This window comes from Galeopterus variegatus, unplaced genomic scaffold, assembly GCF_000696425.1.
Source record: "Galeopterus variegatus unplaced genomic scaffold, G_variegatus-3.0.2 Scaffold123, whole genome shotgun sequence".
In the NCBI taxonomy this organism is placed as follows: Eukaryota; Metazoa; Chordata; class Mammalia; order Dermoptera; family Cynocephalidae; genus Galeopterus; species Galeopterus variegatus.
This window is the reverse complement of record NW_007726234.1, coordinates 30,047-53,061: the sequence shown is the minus strand read 5'-3', so window position 1 is coordinate 53,061 and position 23,015 is coordinate 30,047. Positions and strand designations below refer to the sequence as shown.

At 37.6% G+C, this 23,015-nt stretch overlaps 1 protein-coding gene across 1 annotated transcript in view; it reads right to left on the bottom strand.

Annotated features, from left to right (window-relative positions):
- LOC103603731 (band 4.1-like protein 5) overlaps positions 1 to 23,015 on the bottom strand; it is a gene marked incomplete at its 5' end in the record, with an annotated part of 104,406 nt that overhangs the window by 53,294 nt on the left and 28,097 nt on the right. The gene's annotated exons all lie outside the window — the stretch shown is intronic.

Sequence of the window (23,015 nt, the reverse complement as noted above, 5' to 3'; positions counted from 1 at the left end):
CTGGTTGAGCGTGGTGTGGGCGCAACACCGAGGGTTGCGATCCTGTTGCCGGTCCCCGGTATGGGTGCAACACCGAGGGTTGCGATCCCATTACCGGTCAGTAAAAAAAAAAAAGACAAAAAGGAAAAAAAAAAAAAAAGAACTCTTTTGAAAACTGTTAAAAGAGATAGCAAGAAAGAAGAATTTTGGTGCAAGTCAAGAGATCTGTTTCCCAGTCCTTCCCCTGAAACCATCTACTTGTACAACTTTGGACAAGTCACTTTACTACGGACACATATGAGCAACTTAAGTACAGATAGGAAAAAGGTGGTGGAGTTCTGTTCTTCCTGCAGTGACTTTTTTAAATGGACTTTTATTTGTATTTCTCAGGCAGAATTAATCAAAAAGTTTTCTTGAAAGGGCAGCCCTTGCTGACAGATGGCAGGAGTGCAGGGATCCTCAGAAGCCGAGGGCAGCCCCCACCAATGGACAGCAGGAGTATAGAGTGCTGTCGCACAGGCGGCCTACTGCTGCCACAGAGATTGCCACAGTGCAGATGGTCCACCACAGGCACCACCAAAGCCACCACAGCCACAAGGGTGGACCAATGTCACAGCAGCAGCCATAGCTACTATGCAGGCAGCCCACCAACCACTCAAATCCACTGACACAAGCAGCCACATGCAGAGCCTGGAGAAAGAGGTGAGCAAGCACAGACCCACAACCTAGTGGCCCAACCCACAGGGGGAATTACACAGCCCTCTGCAGTAACACACCTGGGGATGCAAGGTACAGGCGCAGCCCACATGACTGCCCTGAGCCAGGGAGAGACACATGCAAAATCCCTGGAGAGTAGAGAAACCCAGGATAGACAAATAGAACACAAAAGAAAATTCCCAACCACCACCTACCCATCTCCCAAGTGGGGTAAGCAAGGACCCAGGAGGAACCTTAGCCTATAGGAAAGAAGAAAGATCAACCCCAACCAGCATCACCCATTCAAAATGAGGAGCTCCAGTATACCCCAGTGCACCCATCAGGTTCACAAGATGCTAGCTGGGGTGCCAACAAGCCTGCCCAAGGTCACCCGCCCCAGCCAAAGAACAACAGGGCACCCAGGCACTTCTCCTAAGAACTTGAGAGCTTGCCCATGTCTTCAACAACCCAACACAGTGTCACCACTAACCTCAGCAAGGAATCTCTAACTGCCCCAGTGCCTAGGCCACAGAAGTACCCACACACAACTCTGACACTAAATACAGCCAAAGTACCCATACAGAGACCACATTAAGGCATTGAACCCACATCTAATACTAAAATGCCCTACTCAACAGTCAATATAAAACACATCTACAGGAAGAAGTCTCTCTCTTCAAAGCCCACTCCAGAGTAACAGAAGAAGCAACTGCTCCACCAGATGACCAGACATCAACATAGAGATACTAGAAATATGAAACACAAGAAAATATGATACTACCAAAGGAAAGCTATAATTCTCAAGTACCAGGCCCATAGAGCAGGGAACCTCTGAAATGACTGAAAAGGAATTCCAAGCAACAATGTTAAGGAACCTCAATGAGATACAAGATGACTTAGACGACACAAAGAAATGAGAAAAACTATCCAGGATATGAAGGAGGAAATTTACAAAGAGATTAGGAGTTTACGCAGCAGGCTACAGCAAGCGGAAGAAGGAATTTCTGATCTTGTAGAGAGTCTTTTCAAAATAACCCAGGTGGGACAAAAAAACAAAAAAAGAATTTTAAAAAATGAAGAAAATCTAAGAGAGCAAAAAGACAACCTTAGGTGCACAAACATCCAAATCATGGGTGTTCCAGAAGGGGAGGAGAAAAGAAAAGGCACTGAAAACATACTTGACGAAATAATAGCAGAAAACTTCCCATTTAAGGGGGAGACATGAACTTTCAGATCCAGGAGGCTCAAAGATCCCCAAGCTGATTCAATTCTAAAAGGTAATCAGTGAGACACATTATACTCAAACTGGCAAAACTCAAAGACAGTGACAGAATCCTAAAAACAGCAAGAGAAAAGCATAAAGTTACCTATACAGGAGTCTCCATCATACTAACTGCAGACTTCTCAACAGAAATTCTACAGGTCAGAAGAAAATGTGATGATATATTCAAAATACTAAAAGAAAAAACTGCCACCCAAGCATACTATACCCAACAAGGTTATCCTTCAGAAATTAAGGAGAAACTGTATATTTCCCAGACAAACAAAAACTGTGGGAGTTCACCACCACATTATCAGCCCTTCAAGAAATCCTTAAGGGAGTCCCTGTATCTGGAATCTGTAAAATGATAATCGCTACCATGAATATAACAACAAAACCCACAGGTAGAACAAAAATGCAAATGAGAAAGAGAAAGAAACTATATGTTACCACCTCAAAAAAAAACAACACATACCAAAGACAATAAAAGGTAAAGGAACAAAAGCTATTTAAAACATCCAAACAAAAATAGATGAAATACCAGGAGTAAGACAATACCTCTAAATTACAACCATAAAAGTTAGTGGATTAAATTCCCCATCAGAAAGACACAGACTGATGGACTGGATTAAAAAGCTAGACCCAACTGCATGCTGTCTACAAGAGCCTCACCTCACCTTTTAAGAGACACACAGACTAACAGTGAAGGGATGGAAAAGGATACACCACACAAATGGAAACCAAAAACAAGCAGGAGTAGCTATTCTTAAATCAGATAAAATAGACTTTAAACCAAAAACCATAAAAACAGACAAAGAAGGCCACTACATAATGATAAGTGGATCTATCCACCAAGAAGACATAACAATCATAAATATATATGCACCCAACACTGGAGAACCCAAATATATAAAGCAAACAATATTAGAACTAAAGAAAGAGATAGACCCCAATAAGATAATAATTGAGGACCTGAATACCCATCTCTCAGCACTGGACAAATCATCTAGGCAACAAATTAACAGAGAAACACAGGACTTAAACTGCATTTTAGACCAACTGGACTTGGTAGATATCTACAGAACATTTCATCCAACAACTACTGAATGCACATTCTTCTCATCAGCACATGGAACATACTCCAGGACAAGACCATGTTAGGTCACAAATCAAGTCTCAACAAGTATTTTAAAAACTGAAATCTTTTTGAGTATCTTTTCAGATCACAGTGGATTAAAACTAGAAATCAATAACAAGTGAAAGTCTAGAAACTATACAAGTACCTGGAAATTAAACAACATGCTCCTGAATGACCTATGGATCAAGAAGATATTAAGCAGGAAATTGAAAAATTTCTTGAAACTAATGAAATCAAAGACATATCATACCAATACCTGTGGGATACTGCAAAAGCAGTACTAAGAGGGAAGCAATAAATGCTTACATTAAGAAAATAAAGATTTCAAATAAACAACATAACAGTACACCTCAAAGAACTAGAAAAACAAGAACAATCCTATCCCAAAATTAGTAGAAAGAAATAATTAAGATCAGAGCAGAACTAAATGAACAGAGACTCAAAACTGATACAAAAGATCAATGAAACAAAAAGTTGTTTTTTTGAGAAGATAAAACAGACAAACCATTAGCTAGGCTAACTAAAACAGAAGAGAGAAGACCCAAATAACAAAAATCAGAAATGAAAAAGGAGACGTTACAACTGATACCAAAGAAATATAAAGAATCATTAGAGATTATTATAAACAACTATATACCAACAAATTTGAAAACCTGGAGGAAACATAAATTTCTGGACATATACAAACTACCAAGAAGAAATAGAAAATCTGAATAGACCAGTAACAAACAAGATTGAAGCAGTAATAAACAGTCTCCCAAAAAAGAAAGATCAGGACCAGATGGCTTTACCGATGAGAACTACAAATCACTGCTGAAAGAAATTAAAGAGGATGGGCCAGCCCAGAGGCGCACTGGAGAGTGCCCCGCTTGGGAGTGTGGCGGTGCTCCCGCCGAGGGTTCGGATCCCATGTGGAGACCGGTTCCTGCTCACTGGCTGAGCGCGGTGCGGGCGCAACACCGAGGGTTGCGATCCTGTTGCCGGTCCCCGGTACAGGCGCAACACCGAGGGTTGCGATCCCATTACCAGTCAGTAAAAAAGACAAATAATCATATACATTGTATATTGACAAAATAAAAATTTAATGGAAAAAAAAAAAAGAAATTTAATCATATACATTGTATATTGACAAAATAAAAATTTAATGGAAAAAAAAAAGAAATTAAAGAGGACACAAAAAGATTGTAAGACATTCCATGTTCTTGGATTTGAAGAATTAATATGTGAAAATGTCCACACTACCCAAAGCGATCTACAGATTCAGTGCAATCCCCAACAAAATACCAGTCTTCACAGAAATAGAAAACACAATGCTAGCATCCATATGGAACAACAAAAGACCCTGAATAGCCAAAACAATCCTGAGCAAAAAAAAATAAAGCCAGAGACATATCACTACCTGACTTCAAAGTATACTACGAAGCTACAGTAACAAAACATGGTACTGGCATAAAAAGACACTGACCAACTGAACAGAACAGAGAACACAGAAACCAACCCACATACTTACAGTTAACTGGTCTTCAAAGGCAACAGAAACATACATTGGGGAAAAGACTTCCTCTTCAATAGATGGTGCTGATAAAACTGGACATCAATCACAGAAGAGTGAAACTAGACCCATACTTCTCACCATATACCAAAATCAACTCGAAATGGTTTAAAAACTAACATATAAGACCTGAAACTATAAAACTCCTAGAATAAAACATTGGGGAAAGACCTTAGTATGTAGAACTAGGCAAAACTTTATGAATAAGACCAAAAGCACATGCAACAAAAGAAAAAATAAATGCGATTATATCAAACTAAAAAGCTTTCGGGCCAAGCCCGTGGCGCACTCGGGAGAGTGCGGCGCTGGGAGCGCAGCAGTGCTCCCGCCGCGGGTTCGGATCCTATATAGGGATGACCGGTGCACTCACAGCACTCACTGGCTGAGCGCGGTGCGGCCAGTCTCAAAAAGGACCAAAAAAAAAAAAGCTTTCTACACAGCAAAAGAAATAATTAACAGAGCAAAAAGACAACCTACAGAATGGGAGAAAATATTTCCAAATATGCATCAGATAAGGGATTAATTTCCAGAATATAGAAGGAACTCAACAGTAAAAAAAAAATAAGTAACCCAGTTAAAAAAATGGGCAAAGGAGTTGAATAAGCATTTCTTAAGGAAAGATATACAAATGGCCCACAGACACAAGACAACATGGTCAACATCACTAAGCATCAGGGAAATGCAAATCAAAACCACACTGGGATATCATCTCACCCCAGTTAGACTGGCTATTATCAAAAAGACAAAGAATAACAAATGCTGACAAGATGCAGAGAATGGGGAACTCTCCTGCAGTGTTGGTGGGACTGTAAATTAGTGTAGGCTTTAAGGGAAACAGTGTGGAGCTTCCTTAAACAACTACAGACAGAAATGCCATACAATCCAGCAACGCCACTGCTGGGTATATACTCTCAAAAGAATAGAAATTATAATGTCAAAGGGATACCTGCACCCCCATGTTTATTGCAGCTCTATTTACAGTAGCCAAGAGTTGGAACCAATGTAAATGTCCATCAATGAACAAGAGGATAAGGAGAATGTAGTATATACATACCCAATGGATTACTACTCCGCATAAAAAAGAATGAAAATCGACCATTCAGAGCAACATGGATGGACTTAGAGAAAACTATGTTAAGTGAAATAAGCCAGGCACAGAGAGAGAAATACAGCAAGTCCTCATAAGTGGTAGGCAAAAAAATAAACAAATAAATAAAATATTTAAAAAGGTTTCTTGGCCAAACCTCATTTGGAATCCACAGGAAGGGGTAAAGGCACTTTAGGCTCTTTCCACCTTTAGCACTGTAAAAATCTATTAATGTTAAACCATCTCATCAGTCCATTTTCAAGTCTATCTACTAGTCTAAAATTGTTATCCATCTTAAGTGTGAATCAGTGTCACCTGTGGGGCTTTTTTGAAAAAATAAGGATATCAAGAAATGGTGATGGTGAGAACACATGAAACAAAAATGGAAGACTACTGGAATTTGCTGAAGCTGAGTAATCAGCACATTGGGGTTTATATGTTCTATGTATTTTTGACATTTTTCACTATAAATTTTTAAAAATATGGATACCAATTATTTTTGGACAAAGGATGTGAGAACGGGTGGAAGTTCATCTTCTGTGGTCCTAACATTGCCACATGACAAAAAAAATTTTTTTTTTCCTTTTTTTGTCTTTTTTCGTGACTGGTAACGGGATCGCAACCCTCGGTGTCGCGCCCGCACCGCGCTCAACCAGTGAGCGGACCAGTCTCTATATGGGATCCGAACCCTCGGCGGGAGCGCCGCCGCACTCCCAAGCGCCGCACTCTACCGAGTGTGCCAACGGGCCGGCCCCCCAAAATATTTTTTAACTACACATTGTGTTCAAAAATAAGATAAAAAACATCATAAATCAAAAACTAAATGGCAACTTATATGTAAAAGAATGTTAAATTGTTTCAGAATTTCTGCTAAAGCTCCAAATGTAAGAACAATGGTTAAAAAGTACTCCAGTGTATGGGTTGAATTGTGTACCCCCAAAATTCAAATGCTAAAGTCCTAACCCCCAATACCTTAAAATGGAAATAGGATTACTGCAGATATAATTAGTTAAGTCAGGATGAGGTCATACTGGAGTAGGGTAAGTGGCTAATCTAATGTAACTAATGACCTTATAAAAAGAGGAAATTTGAACGTAGATCGACACAGGGAGAACGCTTCATGAAGATGAAGGCAGAGATCGAGGTGCTGTGTCTACAAGCCAAGGAACACCAAAAATTGCCAGCAAATCACCAGAAGCTATGCAAAAAGCATGGAACAGATTCTTACTCATAGCCCTCACAGGACACAATCATGCTGACACCTTGATCTTGGTCTTATAGCCTCTCAAACTGTGAGACAAAATTTCTGTTAAGCAACTCAGTTTGTGGTACCTCGTAACAGCAGTCTTAGCAAACCAATACATTCCACTTTGTAAAAATCAGTGCAAGACTTACTAAAAGAGAACCTGAGAGCCCCACATCAACCAGGCCATGAAAGAAAAGTCAAGAAATCCCAAAAGTTGTGCAAGGGAATTCAAAGGGCTAGAGAGCACTCCCGACTTTTCTCCTCCTCTCCCCAGGAGAATAGGACCTTGTAAAAACACATCAAGTAAACGGAAGCTCTAAAAAACTGTGAAAGGAGAATGGCATCTTATTCTGTGGTGGGGGACTGCTGAGCAACAGAAACTACCAGGCCTGTGTCAGGTGTGGCACAAGGAGAGTGCTTAGAAAAATTTGATGTATGAATCTACAAATTTGGGAGCATACGTAAATATATTTCCCATGTAGGGAAGCTCCTCCTTCAGCATAAAGAGGATCAAACTCAGTAAGTCGACTAGAGCCAATCTTAACAACAGGGCGGGGGAGAAGGTCAGCAGTTGGACAAGCTGCTGTTAACAAATTATTTCCTTTAAAGGTGGAGAGAGAGAAGGAAAGCTCTTCTTTACAGAAGACAGTCAACTCATTTATAGAAAGAAGGACAGCTTTAGAATATCACCATATTACAAATATCAAATTAATAATTACAGACCCAGGTAAAAATTATCAATGGATACTAAAACTACGGGGTGAAATACTGTTAGGGAATAGGAAATCCACTCAGTCTCAAATATAGAGTACAAAACGAAAAAGTATTTCACAGAGAAATCTGGTGAATATCATCTTAACAAAATCATGAGTAAAAATGTTTAACTTCAATCTAATCGTGAGAAAACAATCATATATATCTAAGTTGAGAGGCATTCTGCAAAAGATCTGGCATAGGCTCTTTCAAAAAGATAAAAAAGGCTAGGGAATTGTTCATGGTTAAAAAAACATGAAAAACAGGTTCAGATCCCTTTACCAGCCACACACACAACAAACAAAAAAACACATGAAAAACTAACTGAAATCCCGACTGGATCTTGGATCAGGAGGAAAGACAACACAAAGGGCATTTTTGAAACATTTGGGAAAATCTGAAACATAGACTATATATAAGGGTTCTTCAAAAAGTTCATAGAAAGATAGAAAGATAATATGAATCTGGGCCGGCTAGTTAGCTCACTTGGTTAGAGCATGGTGCTGGTAACACTAAGGTCAAGGTTTGGATTCCCGTTACACGCCAGGTGCCCTCAAAAAACAACAAAAAAGGAAAGATAACACAAATCTTTCCATGAATTTTTTGAAGTACCCCTGTATTAGGTAACAGTATTATATATTAATGTTAAATTTTCTGAGTTGGATAAATTTATTATGTATAAGAATGTCTTTCATTTTTGGAGATTTATGCAAAAATATTTAGGGATGAAGTAATATAATATCTACATTATGATTCTCAATTATTTCAACCAAAAAAATAAAATAAATGCCAACAAATATGGCAATGTATTAACAGTTGGTGAATCCAGGGGAAGGGCATATGAATGAATATTCATCTATCATTCTTTCAACTTTTCTGTAGGTTTAAAGTTTTCCAAAATAAAAAGTCGGGAGAGAAAAAAGACTGCATGTGCTTTGCTTGGGCCAAGTGTAAGCCCAGCTTTAAGCCCATTCAATGGAACTCCAAAATGTACCAAGGTCAGATGACTCAAGTGATAAAAATATCACTTGTGGGCATGGGCTGAGCCAGGTATGAGGGGAGAGAAGGGTGTGAAGAGGTGAAATATGAAGTATATTGCCTATGTTTGGAAAGTAATAGGTTCTGTGAGGGCCTCTGAGAAAACGCACTCAAGTACTGGCATTTGCACCTATGCTATGACACTCTACTGTGATTACAAGAGCGTCATTCCGGTAAGTCTCTGTCCCCTTTCCTCTTCCTTCTTCTTCAGCCCTGAAAGTAAGCACCACAAGAATAAGGGAAGAAAGAGAAGATTAAAAGATGAACAACCCCACTCCCATTCCCCACTGTAAGTTTTGGAAACAGGAGAAGAGGAAGTCTTTAAACACAAGATTAGAACTGGACTTTTTGTAACTTAAAGTATGTTTCAGTTACTAAAATTAAGATGGCTCTTATATCTATAAAATGATGGGATGGGGGCTGGCTGGTCAGCACAGCTGATTAGAACACAGCCCTATAACATCAAGGTCATGGGTTCAGATCTCTATACTGGCCAGCCAAAAAAAACAATAAAAAAAATGATGAGCTAGAAAGGCGGGTGAAGAATTGACCTTTTACGGATGAATACAGTAATAAAGAGAAAAATAAAGTGGAACATTCAGCCCTTTACAAAAACTAGTGACAAATTCCCAGTAATGCATTGGGGCTCAAGCCAGGGGGCATTCAAGGGCGTAGGGGTGGAAGTAGGCACTGAGGTCAAAAATCCAACTCCCTGAGATCCAAGACAGCTCATGGAAGGCAGTGAACAAGAGTTAGACTCACTACTTGAAACCAGGGGGTTGTATCTTCTAAATAGGAAGAGGCTGAAAAAGCTCTATTTACAAGTCCAGAGCTTCCTGCTTGCCTGCAATGAAAGGAAAAATTAGAAATATTTGTGCAATCAACAATCAGATCGCCATATCCTGGCTCAAGGACTGAAGGCAATTTCTCTGAAAGATCCCACTATAAGACCTTCTGCAGAGCTGAGGATTTAAAAAAGTAAGGCCGGGGTAATTTCAAAACTGCTTTATAGGGAAGAAAGAGCATGACAAGAAGGAGAGAAAATAAACCAATCTGTTTAAAACAAAGCAAGTTGAACTCACAAACAAAAAATTACAAAGCACATAAAGAAGTCCAATACTAAAGACAGACAACCAACAAACCAAAGAAACAGGAGCATTTACAGCTAAGGAAGCAGAGAGGATAACACCATCTAAAAAGGAATTTAAATTAAGTATACTAAATGTGCTAAAAGATATCAAGGGATAAAATCAATAAACTAGGAAAGGAGGCTACGAAACTAGAGCAGCAGATTCTGAGAAATGAGTCATTAAATTAAGTATTCAAAGAAGAGACATAGTAGACTAGACAAAGAAAAAACTATTGAATTAAAAGATAAAAATTAGGAAAATCACCAAGAAAGTAATAGAAATAAAGACATAGTAAATGTGAAAGAGATAAAGAGATTGATATAGACTGAAAGCTGCAATATACATTTAATAGAAATTCCAGAAGGAAAAAGAGATCATGGAAGAGGAGCAATGTTGGAGAAGTCAATGGCTGTAAATTTTCCAAAAGAGAAGACATTCATGAGGAATTAAACATTAACTACCAAACACATGTTTAACCTTTACTTTCTCATTAAACTACTCTAAAGTGACAACGTAAGGACACAAAACCACATTCACTCATAAGAAACAAAAAGTGGAGAGAGATTAAAAACTTTGGAAGGTAGTGAAACAGATGAGCCACTGATTAGAAACACCAAAGAAACCTAAAACCTAATCTAACAGTAAGGAAAGCTCCAAAGAACTCAAGAAGAGTTGCAAATATTTTTCTCCCATTCTGTGGGTTGTCTTTTCACTTTCTTGATAACCTCTGAAATAAAAAAGTTCTAATATTTGATAAATTCCAATTTATATATTTTTTTCTTTAGTCACATGTGTGTTTAGGGACTTATCTTAAAAAAAAACAGTGCCTGGTCCATGGCCACAAAGATTTACACCTATGTTTTCCTCTAAGACTTTTACAGTTCTAACTACTAAATTCAGATCTATTATCCATTTAGAGTTAATTTTTTATATGGTGTGAAATAGGGGTCCAATTTTATTCTTTTCTATGTAAATATCCAGTTGTTCCAGCACCATGATGGATTACTTAAAAAGTAGGGTTGAAATAACTGGAGAACCATGTGGAAAAAAATAAAATTAGGCTTCTTTACTCGTACCTTTATCCCAAGATAATTCTAAATGGATCTGAGATTCAAACATAAGAAAATTAAACCATACAAATTCTAGAAGCAAACACAGCTGAATTCCTCTAAAACATGGCAGTGAGGGGGGCTGGCTGATTAGCTCAGTCGGTTACAGCATGGTGCTGATAACACCAAGGTCCAGGATTTGATCCCTGTACTGGCCAGCTGCCAAAAATAAATAAAGTTAAAAAATAAAATTAAAATAAAAGAAAGATAAAATGTGAAAGTGAGGAAAACCCTCCTATTAAAATCCAGAAACTACTAAAGAAAAAGTCGAATCAATTTGCTTATATAAAAATAAAAAACTCTGCATGGTAAAAAATACCAAAAGCAAAGTAAAAAGATACCCAAAGGAATGGAAATCATCATGTCGAAAGGACACCTGCACTGCCACGTTCACCACAGCTCAATTTGCAATGGCCAAAATATGGAACCAACCTAAATGTCCATCAACAGATGACTGGGTAAAGATAATGTGGTGTATATACACAATGGAATACTACACCCAGCCATAAAAAAGGAAATTCTGCCATTTGCAGCAATACAAATGAGCTTGGAGGAAATTGTGTTAAGTGAAATAAGCCAGGCACAGAAACAGAAACATGACAAGTCCTCCATAAGTGGAAGCTAAGAAACAAAGAAAGAAAAAAGACCATAATAAAACGTTGAACTTTCAGAAGGAGAGAACAGACCTATAGTTAGTTACTAGAGGTGGGAAAGGGGGAGGTGGAGAGCGGACAGGAAGTAATTGGGTGAGGGACACAAAAAGTAATTATGATTTGTAGTTAACATGCTAATAATATTGATTTGATCACCACATACTGTACACAAATACTGACAGTCAACTCTATCCCCCATAAATATGTATAAAAATAATTTTAAAAAGGCAAATGAGAAATTGAAAATATATTTGCAATTTATATAGAGTTAATATCCCTAATACACATGAAAAGATTCCTAAAAATAGAGAATAAGGCCAACGGCCCTGTTTTGTTTTGTTTTTTTTTAAGTGGGGTTTTATAGATAAGAACAAGAATTTATAGAAAAAGTGCAAAAGTCACTCAAACATACAAAAATAAGAGGCAAGTCCGGCTGGTTAGTGCAGTTGGTCAGAGTGTGGTGTTGATAACACCAAGGTCCAGGGTTTGATCCCTGTTACCAGCCAGTCACTAAAAATAAAATTAAAAAAAAAAAAACTTTTAAATACACAAACAAAAAATAAAAGAGGTTTTCAGAAAATTCATATAAGGATTTGTGCAATCTTTTAATTCCATTTTTCCAAGAACTTTTAAAAGTACACTTGCATGCTTGTAATAAGAGGAATTAAATAAAAACGTAACTGAACATAGCCATCACATATACTGACTATAGTGCTGGTTTCACAGGTGCATATGTGCCCAAAGTCAAACACTTTTAAAAAATGCACTTTGTGGGGCCGGCCCAGTGGCGCACTGCTACAGTGCGCCGCTTGGGAGCATGGTGGCGCTCCCGCCGAGGGTTCGGATCCCACATACAGACCGGTTCCCGCTCACTGGCTGAGCGAGGTGTGGGAGCAACACCGAGGGTTGCGATCCCGTTGCTGGTCCCGGTCTGGTACGGGCGCGACACTGAGGGTTGCGATCTGTTGCCGGACACGAAAAAAGACAAAAAGGAAAAAAAAATGCACTTTATTATGCATCAAGTGTACCTCAATAAAACCACTGAGATACCATTTCTTGTTTTTCAGACTGGCAAAAATCCCAATGTTTGATGATATTTTGTTGTGAGGTTATGAGAATTATGAGCACACTCATACTCTGCTGGTCGAATGTAGAATCCCCAGTGAAGGAGGGTTTGGCAATATCTGGCAAAATTAAAATGCATTTACTACCAAATGAATACCATAATTAGATAAGGAAAAAAGGGGAACTAATCCAAGTAAATTTTAAGCATGGTGCTTTAACTATTTACTCAGTCTAAAAGGTGAACCGTGAAGAAATACTAAAATTTACTTAGTAGATTTGTTGTTGATAGTGATAGGGGTGTAGCAATTCCGGAACTATTTAGCATACATTTGTACAAGTGGGAAAATATGGAGATGTTGGTACTGTTGGAAGCTAGGTTTCTCAGTAGGAGAGATGTGAGATAGAAAGAAGGAATTAGGGAAGGCAAAGAACAACCGTGGTTATTGGCTTGAAACTAGAGTATCAGCACGAATTTGTAATTTAAACATACAAAACTATTTTTTAACTCTTCCCTGAGTCGAGGAGCAACGACATTCACAGTAGCAATGAACATACCTAGTGCTCAGGTAGTGGCTCCTAAATACCATTTTAACTAAAAGGAATCAGGGTTCTTAAAGAAAGGGCTAATCTCAGGAGTAAGGCAAGGAAAGTACAAGGTGAGTACGAAATCTCTTGTACCAAAAGTAAAAAGGTGCTCAAAAGGGTGAAGGAAATGTTAAGTAGCACAGGATGCAGTTTGACAGGGTTCCCACTGGCCAGACCTGGGACAGTTTGACTATCGAATTGAATAACAATAGTCATGGACCATATAACACATTGAATTAAAAAATCAATCCATGTTTTAGTAGACAGATTTTTTTAAAAGTTCTTTTTGTAAAATACCAAATAATCAGTGTAGAACAATAATTAGTCAATCACCAGTTTGCCACTTTCATAAGTGATAACTAATTTTCACCATTAGGTGTAAGTTTGTTTTTTGTGGTTTTTTTTTTTTTTTTTGGCTGGCCGGTATGAGGTCAAAGTTTTTCAAAGACGGAACATTTACACAAAGTATCTGATAACTTACCAATTACAAAAGAAAAAAAAGGTAACTTCAGAGTGCAAAAATCTGGCAGACATCACTTTAACCAAGCAATCTAAAGTTCACACTACTGGTAATGGGACAAACTGACATTAAGTACCCTGTGATGTGATGTACCACAGATACATCACATGTTCTTCCAATAATGCATAACCTGAACTGGATCATGAGGAAACAATCGGGGATATTGTTACTGAATGTCCAAATTAGGGACATTCTATGAAACAAACTTAACACTATTCAAGGATACAAATATCATAAAAGACAAAGAGGCTGAGGAATTGCTGCAGATTAAGATACTCAAGAAATGCAACAAAGTATAATCCTGAATGGATCAAAGAAGTTGCTATTTAAAAAAAAAAAAAAGTTGTATTGGGACAATCAGGAACTCTGAATATGGACAGTATTAGATCAAAGGATATATTTGATTTCCTGAATGTATGTGAGAACTGCCTTGTGGATACATAAGAGACTTATTTTTCTTAAAAGATACGTGAAGAATTTGAATGTGAAAGCTCATGATTACTCTCAACTGGTTGATAGGGGGAAAAAAATCCACTTTTGCCTTATATTTCTCATACAACAAAGCCATCTTTTAAAAGAGTGTATCAGAGCATAGCATTCCAGTACTTAAAATCCACCACAAGCTCCCCACCATGCTTGCAAAAAAAAATCCAAGTTCGTTTCCCTGGCATACAAGGTCCAACATGATTGAGCCCCTGCCTAGCACCCTCAGAACCTTTATCATACCATTATCTTCTTCCTTAATTAAGCTCCATCCCCACCAGTCTTCTTTCTATTCTTCAAATATCAACACACTCCTTCCATCTCAAAGACCTCGGTATTTGCTGTTATTTCTGCCTGAAATATTCTTCCCTCTTCTATAGCTGACTCCTTATCTCAACTGAAATCTCTCTTCAAAGACCACCCCTCACCCTGAAGTCATTCACAGTGACATTACCTTCACACGCCTATTACAATTTGAAATCACAGCACTTTTATTTACGTGTGTATTATCAGTCTCCCTCTCTTCTATAGCTGACTCCTTATCTCAACTGAAATCTCTCTTCAAAGACCACCCCTCACCCTGAAGTCATTCACAGTGACATTACCTTTACACGCCTATTACAATTTGAAATCACAGCACTTTTATTTACGTGTGTATTATCAGTCTCCCTCACCTGAATGGATGTCATGAAAGTTGTAGGCACTTTGTCTTGGTCACTGTTATATTTCCAGAACCTAGGACAGTGCCTGTACACAGTAGACACTCAACAACTAGTCACTAAACTGCTGGGTTACTAATTTTGATATGTGCTCAGTGTGGAGTCTACCATTTAAGCATGATGAAAATCCTTGTGAAATTTCAAATGTTCATTTAGGAGCTACTCAAAACAGTACAACTTTAAATGCTTAGTGCTGGAGAGGAAAAAAAAAAAAAAAAAGGAGGGAGGTAACTGTTATAGTGTAAAAACACTATCACTAGGCCAAAAGACAATTTATTCCATTTACTCCCTCTCACATTCTCAATCTGTTTCTTTTCAAGCTTAAACTAAGCCAAGAGAGTGTGTGTGCACGGAATGTGTAAACAAGGGGAGAAGTATGAAGACACGAGCATCCACTATGGTGGATATCAGCAAGGTTTTCTCTTCCAACCACTTTTTCTCTCAAAACAAAGTGGGGGCAAAAAGGATTTTTCATCTTCTGTTTAAAACTGCAGTTGATACATTTGAGTCATAAAGATTCAAAGAGTGAACAATCTTTCCTTGCTATCACACCCTTACATTTTAGAATAGGCTATTGTTTATCTGAAGGTCGCTTATGCCATGTTCCTGCGTTCCAAGTGTTCCAATGTTACTGAAATTTTCTTGGGTAATATCAGATAAAACACCTCTCCTGACGGAAGCTCATCTGCAAAAAGCATTTCAGGATTTATGTCTGTATTTTCTGGTAATTTGTCCCACAAGGATAGGAAACTAAAGCACCACTGAATTTCGCACACAGTGCTCAGTAATTGTTTTAAAAAAAAAATAATAATAATAATAATAAATAAAAATAAAAAAAAATAATAATAATAATAAATAAAAAGAATTACTGCATCCACTCTTTTCTTCCTTAGGGAAACAAAAAAAAAAATAATAATAATAATAATAAATAAAAAGAATTACTGCATCCACTCTTTTCTTCCTTAGGGAAACATATATGTCATTTAAATGATCCATTGTTATCTACCCTTCATCCAGAAAGATTTATTTAACTGTCTCACTGAAACTTGCAAATTGATAAGGGATTACAATCTACAAATAAGCAAATACTCAAAAGGGAAAACAAAAAAGCATAATCTAGTAAGAGCAAGTAATTCATCCCTAAACATTCCATCTTACATGTGAACTACAAAACATGCTTTTAACTTTTTATTTTACTTTATCTTTTTATTTTATATCTCTAAAACAAAGAAATGACTAATCATTCTGCCACAACAGCTGTTCACAAGTTGAAGATTTATTTAACTTAATTGTCACTGTGCTTTGTTTCACAACAACTAGGCTGGCTATAATGAAAAAGATAATAGTAAGTGTTGGCAAAGATGTGAAAAAAACAAACTCTCATACACTGCTCGCAGGAATGTAAAGGTGTGACCACTTTGGAAAATAATTTGGCAATTTCTCAAGAGATTAAAAATAGACTTATATGACCCAGTAATTCCACTTCTATGTATATTGCCAAGAGAATTCAAAACACACATTCAGAGATTGAGAGAGGCATTAGAATTGTTCTAAACCCAAATTCCGGTCAAGATGGTGGAGTAATTGGTTCCTGATGTCGCTCTCCTCCCACAGAGCAACCAATTTGCAGCTATTGAAGAGCAGTGACGGAGGACCCAAGATCTGCGGTGGAGTGAGCAGGAGGTGCGTGCCGTGGGACCCCAGTTCAGGTTGCTCCCCATTGCGTAGAGAGACTTTAGAGCTTCAGGGCCCATACACCCCGAGCCTGTGGGCCAGAGAAGGTAGGTGGGGCAGGACTTCTGGCCCAGGCCGGTCCCCACCACCAGGAGAGACTTAAGAGCCTCAGGGCCCCCAAACCCTGTGCCAGCTGCCCCAGAACAGGCAGGCACAGTGGAACCCCCAGCCCAGGCTAGTTCCTGCTGCCCAGAAGTGGCAGTCCCTTCACGATCCAAGCCAGACATCACGGTGAAACAAGTGCACTGTGATATCAACGACCACAGTGACAAAACACCAAAGGAAAGATACCAGAAATATGAAAAATCAAGAAAGTACCTTGCCACCAAAGGAAAACAATAACTCTCAAGTGTTAGATCCTATAGAACAAGAAGTCTTTGAAATGATAGACAAGAAATTTAGAGTAACAATTCTAAGGAAAGTAAATGAGATACAAGAAAATTCAGTTAGACAACACAATGAAATGAGGAAAAATATAATGGATCTGAAAGAAGAAATGTACAAAGAAATCAATGCCTTGAAAAAGAATGTAGCTGAGCTTGTGGAGCTGAAGGATTCATTCAACAAAATTAAAAACAACAGAGAGTTCAACCAGCAGACTTGAAGAAGCAGAAGAGAGAATTTCTGACCTTGAAGACAGGCTGTTTGAATTAACACAGGCAGACCAAAAAAAGAATAAAAAAAATTGAAGACAATCTAAGAAAGACAACAGACAACATTAAGTGCTCAAATATCTGAATCACGGATATTCCAGAAGGGGAGGGAAAAGGAAATGGCGTTGAAAACATATTCAATGAAAAGACAGCAAAAAACGTCCCAGGTATAGGGAAAGCCACAGATCTCCAGATTCAGGAAGCCCAAAGATCCCCAAACACATTCAACCCAAAAAGGTCCTCTCCAAGACATGTGATAATCAAACTGGCAAAACTCAAAGACAAAGAGAGAATCTTAAAAGCTGCAAGAGAGAAGCAGCAAGTCATCTATAAGGGAGACCCAGTCAGAATAACATCAGACTTTTCATCAGAAACTCTAAAAGCCAGAAAAGAATGGGATGATATATTCAAAACACTAAAGGACAAAAATTGCCAGCCAAGAATACTTCTCCCAGCAAGGCTATACTTCTGAAATGAAGGACAAATAGTATATTTCTCAGACAAACAAAAATTAAGGGAGTTCACTACCACACGGCCAGCCCTACAAGAAATTCTCAAGAAAGTACTGGGTTTGATACCACAAAGACAACCATCACTGCCATGAATATTCAAGAAAGAACAATACCTACCAGCAAAACAAAAATGCTAACAAAAGAGAAAAGAAATAGTTTATCTATCACCCCAAGAAACCAACAAATACAGAAGACAAACAGAAAATTAGAAAGAAAGGAACAAAAGGTACTTAAGACATCTAAATAAAAATCCGTAAAATGTTAGGAGTAAATCAACACCTTTCAATAATAATTCTAAATGTAAAGGGATTAAATTACCCATTCAAAAGACACAGACTGACTGACTGGATCAAAAAGATGGACCCAACAATATGCTGTCTTCAGAAGACTCACTTGACCTGTAAAGACACACATAGACTAAGAGTGAAAGGATGGGAAAAGATACATTATGCAAACAGAAATTAAAAACAAGCTAAAGTAGATATTCTTTTATCAGATAAAATAGACTTTAAAGCAAAAACCATAAAAAGAGATAAAGAAGGCCACTATATAATGATAAGAGGATCTATCCATCAAGAAGACATAACAATCATAAATATATACAGACCCAATGTTGGGCAGCCACATTTACAAAGCAAACACTATTAGATGTAAAGAAAGAGATATAGACATTAACACCATAATAGCGGGGGACCTGAACACCCCACTTTCATCATTGGACAGATCATCTGGGCAAAAAAACCAATAAACACAAGATCTAAACAATACTTTAGACCAACTGGACTTGGCAGATATCTACAGAACATTCCATCCAACAACCTCAGAATATTCATTCTTCTCATCAGCACATGGAACATTCTCCAGGATAGACCACAGTGAGGTCACAAAGCGAGTCTCAACAAATTCAAAAAATTTGGAATTATTCCATGTATTTTTTCCGATCACAATGGATTAAAAATAGAAATCAATAATAAACGAAACTCTGGAAACTATAAAAACATATGGAAATTAAACAACATTCTACTTAATGACATATGGGTCCAAGAAGAAATTAAATAGGAAATCAAAAAATTTCTTGAAACTAATGAAAATAATGACACATCATACCAAACCCTTTGGGATACTGCAAAAGCAGTCTTAAGGGGGAAATTTATCACATTAAATGCTTACTTCAGAAGAATGGAAAGATGGCAAATAAATAACCTAACACCTCACCTTAAAGATCTAGAAAAACAAGAACAACCCAAACGTTAAGTTTGAGACGGAAAGAAATAATTAAGATCAGAGCAGAACTAAATGAAATAGAAACTCAAAAAACAATACAGGGCCGGCCTGGTGGCGCACTGGAGAGTGCGCCGCTTGGGAGCGTGGCGGCACTCCCGCCGAGGGTTCGGATCCCATATGGAGACCAGTTCCCACTCACTGGCTGAGCGCGGTGCGGGCGCAACACTGAGGGTTGCGATCCCATTGCTGGTCAGTAAAAAAGACAAAAAGGAAAAAAAAAAAACAATACAAAAGATCAATGAAACAAAAGGTTGATTTTTTTAAAAAGATAAATAAAATCAATACACCTTTAGCAAGATTAACTAAGAGAGAAGACCCAAATAACAAAATTAGAAATGAAAAAGGTGATATTAGAACTGACACCTCAGAAATAAAAGGAATCGTTAGAGACTACTATAAACAACTATATGCCAACAAATTTGAAAATCTGGAGTAAATGGATACATTTCTGGACACACACAAACTACCAAAACTAAGCCAAGAAGATACAGAAAATCTGAACAGACCAATAACAGTAAAAGAGACTGAAGCTGTTATCAGAAGGCTCCCAACAAAGAAAAGCCCAGGACCGGATGGGTTCAAAGCAGAGTTCAACCAAACCTTCAAAGAGAAACTGATACAAATTCTCTAAAAACTGTTCCAAAAGATTGAAACAGAGGCCATTCTCCCAAACTCACTCTATGAGGCAAACGTCACCCTGATACCAAAACCAGACAAAGATGCATCAAAAATAGAAAACTACAGGCCAATATCCTTGATGAATACAGATGCAAAAATCCTCAATAAAATACTAGCTAACAGAATACAGCAACACATACACAAAATTATACAGCATAATCAAGTGGGATTCATCCCAGGGATGCAAGGTTGGTTCAACATATGCAAATCAATAAATGTGATACACCACATCAATAAAAGCAAAGATAAAAACCATATGATCATCTCTATAGATGCTGAAAAAGCATTTGACAAAATTCGACATTCTTTCATGACAAAGACTCTACAAGTTAGATACAGATTGAAAGTATCTCAACATAACTAAAGCCATATATGATAAGCCCACTGCCAATATCATCCTGAATGGGGAAAAGCTTTCAGCTTTTCCCTTAAAAACAGGAACTAGACAAGGATGCCCACTCTCCCACTCCTATTCAACATAGTGTTTGAAATACTAGCCAGAGCAATCAGAGAAGAGATGGAAATAAAGGGCACCCAGATTGTAAAGGATAAAGTCAAGCTGTCCCTTTCTGCGGATGATATGATCCTATATATTGAACGGCCTAGACCCTCTACAAAAAAAACTCCTAGAGTTGATAAATGATTTCAGCAAAGTTGCAGGATACAAAATCAACACACAAAAATCAGTAGCATTTCTGTATTCCAATAGTGAACATGAAGAAAAAGAAATCAAGAAAGCTAGCCCATTTACAATAGTCACCAAAAAAATAAAATACTTAGGATTTAAAGCTAACCAAGGATGTGAAAAATCTCTATGAAGAGAACTATAAACCATTGTTGACAGAAATTAAAGAGGACACAAGAAGATGGAAAGATATCCCATGCTCTTGGATTGGAAGAATGAACATTGTGAAAATGTCCGTATTACCCAAAGTGATCTACAGATTCAATGCAATCCCCATCAAAATTCCAATGACATTTTTCTCTGAGATGGAAAAAGCTATCCAGACATTTATATGGAACAAAAGACCACACATAGCCAAAGCAATCCTGAGCAAAAAAATTAAAGCTGGAGGCATAATACTACCTGATTTTAAGCTATATTACAAAGCTATAGTAACCAAAACAGCATGGTACTGGCATAAAAACAGACACACGGATCACGGAATAGAATAGAGAACCCAGAAATCAGTCCACACACCTACAGCCATCTGATCTTTCACAAAGGCACCAAGAACACACAATGGGGAATTGACAAAGGCAGCAATTCTACATACTGGGGAAGAGACTGCCTTTTCAACAATTGGTGCTGGGAAAACTGGATACTCATATGTAGAATGAAACTAGACCCATACCTTTCACCGTATACCAAAATCAACTCAAAATGAATTAAAGAATTAAATATACATCATTAAACAATAAAACTCCTTAAAGAAAACATAGGAGAAACACTCCAGGAAGTAGGAGTGGGTACAGGCTTCATGAATAGGACCCCAAAAGTGCAGGCAACTGAAGGAAAAATAAACAAATGGGATTATATCAAACTAAAAAGCTTCTGCACAGCAAAAGAAACAATCAACAGAGCAAAAAAATGAGAGTGGAAGAAAATATTTCCAAAATATACATCTGACAAAGTATTAATATCCAGAATATACAAGGAACTCAAACAACTTCACAACAAAAAAACAATTAAAAAATGGGCAAAGGAGCTGAATAGGCATTTCTCTAGGGAAAATATACAAATGGCCAACAGACACATGAAAAAATGCTCAACCTCACTCAGCATCTGGGAAATGCAAATCAAGACCATTTCGAGATACCATCTCACTCCAGTTAGGATGGCTAATATCCAAAAGACTGAGAATGGTAAGTGCTGGAGAAATTGTGAAGAAAAAGGAACTCTCATACACCACTGGTGGGGCTGCAAAATGGTGCAGCCTTTATGGAAAATGGTATGGAGGTTCCTCAAACAATTACAGATAGATCTACCATATGACCCAGCTATTCCACTGTTGGGAATATACCCAGAGGGATGGAAATCATCGTGCCGAAGGGATACCTGTACTCCAGTGTTTATCACAGCTCTATTTACAATAGCCAAAGAGTTGGAACCAGCCCAAATGTCCATCATCTGATGAGTGGACAAGGTAACTGTGGTATATCTACACAATGGAATACTACTCTGGTATAAAAAAGAACAAAATACTACCATTCACAACAACATGGATGGACTTAGAGAAAATTATATTAAGTGAAACAAGTCAGGCACAGAAAGAGAAATACATGTTCTCACTTATTTGTGGGAGCTAAAAATAAATAAATAAACACACAAACAAATGGGTGGGGGGAGAAGACAGAATAACCACAAAAATTCCTTGAATTATTTAAGTCAAGTGAACAGATATGATGGGGGTCAGGGGAGGGAGTGGAGAAGAACAGGTAAAGGGGCATGAAAATCAACCACAATGTATACTGAGAAGTAAAATTTAAAAAATATTTTAAAAATAAATAAAATTTTTTTTAAAAACACACATTCACACAAAAACCTGTAAATAAATGTTCATAGGAGCATTACTCACAAAAAGCAAAAAGTAGAAACCCAAATGTCCATTGACTAGTGAATGAGTAAATAAAATGTTGTACATCATACAAGTGAATTTGATATTAAAAGGAATCAAATACTGATAAATGGTACAACATGGGTGAACTTTGAAAACATTGCAAGCTAAGTGAAAGAAGCTACATACCATGTGATTCTATTTACAGACTACATATTATTCTATTTGAAGGCTACACATATTGTATAATTCTGTTCATAGAAAATTTCCAGAATGTGCAAATCTGTAGAAACAGAGTAAATTAGGGTTTGCTGGGGGGAGAGGGGAATGGAGAGTAACTGCTACCAGGTAAGAAGTTTCTTTTGGGGATGATGAAACTGTTCTTGAATTAGATAATGGTGATAGTTTGTACATCTTTGTGAATACATTAAAAACCAATAAGGCAGAGAAAAAGAAATACCACATGTTCTCACTTATTGGTGGGAGCTAAAAAAATAAACAAATTAATTTACCCACAAACACACACAAAAAAAACCAGGGGGGTGGGGTGGGGAAGAAGATATAACAACTATACTTTTTTTG